This window comes from Sinocyclocheilus grahami, unplaced genomic scaffold (assembly GCF_001515645.1).
Source record: "Sinocyclocheilus grahami isolate Dianchi unplaced genomic scaffold, SAMN03320097.WGS_v1.1 scaffold1082.1, whole genome shotgun sequence".
Classification (NCBI taxonomy): domain Eukaryota; kingdom Metazoa; phylum Chordata; class Actinopteri; order Cypriniformes; family Cyprinidae; genus Sinocyclocheilus; species Sinocyclocheilus grahami.
The window spans coordinates 150887-152360 of NW_015506261.1; positions in this window are offsets into that span (position 1 = coordinate 150887).

Consider the following 1474-nt stretch of genomic DNA (forward strand, 5'->3'; position numbering starts at 1 on the left):
AAAAAACAATCTTTCCTTTTTCTTCATATTTTTTTTTCTGCCTCTTTTGATATTTTTCTTGCCTATTTTATATTTATTAATATGTCCTCCCCTTACTCTTCTTGGATTTGCTGATTTTATTAATCCAATATTTGTGTCATGTTGAGACCATAGTTCAGTTGATACCTGTTGCTGCATTTCCTTATATTACTCTCATTTTGGTTTATTATTTCAGATGTTGTAGTCATCTGTGTCATTTTCATTTTACCGATAACTACTTCTTCAGGAATTCCCAGCAAACTGGTTGCACACAAAACTTTGATATAATTTTTGTCAGCTGTATGAAAAATCAATGGATGTTCTGTTGGTTCCCACTTGCTTTGTTCTGCCTTTTTCATCATTGGTCCTAAATCTTTTGCTTCCCAATTTTTTTCCTAAAATATACTGCAATACGTGGGACCAAATTAGTTTCACTGAACCATTTTTTAACAAATTCACCTTCTGGCATATTTAAAGCTGCTCCCTGTTTACCTATTATGATTTACTGGGAGACCATATCTGTTTGCTGTCCCTTTCTTTCTTCCTGCCATTTTTGTTTGATATCTTGTTTATTAACTCCTTTACACAGTGGATAATCTAATCCTAATATTTCCACTGGAGTGACTGTCATATTTTTTAATTTTTTCCCTATATTATTATAATTCTATTTTAATTTATCTCTTTAAACCAATTTCTCCTAATTTTTGTCTTTTTTCTGTGACATGCATCTTTGAATTATATTTTTATTCTGTCTGATGCATTTACTTTTTATATGAATTGATTTTCTCAACTCTATTTTACAATCACTCAGTATGTAATCTTTTATAAAAAATAATTCTTTATTTATCTTTACTTCTCTTTACTATTTTTTGTTTTTCACACTTATAATTATTTTTAATATACTTATTTAACTTGTTTCCTTGATCTCACTTCTACTGCACTGATCTCTGAAAATTTTCTCCTTCTCTTCCACACAGACATCAAACATGCAAAAGTCTATACAAGATCTTGATTCATTCTTTATTGATATTATTTTCTTAATCACATTCACACTGCTCGTCCCTTTATTCAGACAGGGCTCATGCTTTTATTTGCTTTCCCTTTTATAGGGCTAAAGCATTCATATTTTTTCCCTTTATCTATAGGGCTAATCATTTATTCATCCCTCTCGGGTGCATCACGAGCTGCGTCCATCCACGCCAAGCCACATTTAAGTGATGGACAAAGAGGGTGCGCAGCTCTTAACCACCCAATACGGAATTTATTTATTTTCTCATACATTCACCATCACTCATACGGACATTCACACGGACACAGACACAGTTTCAGTCTCATGCAACAAAACACTACACTCTACCTCGAGTGACCTGCAGTGCTCTCGTTCTTTTACTGACAATTTCTCCCTTAACTCAGTAAAAAATCAGTGCCCAGCAGGAATTTCTGCCTACCCGTGCAG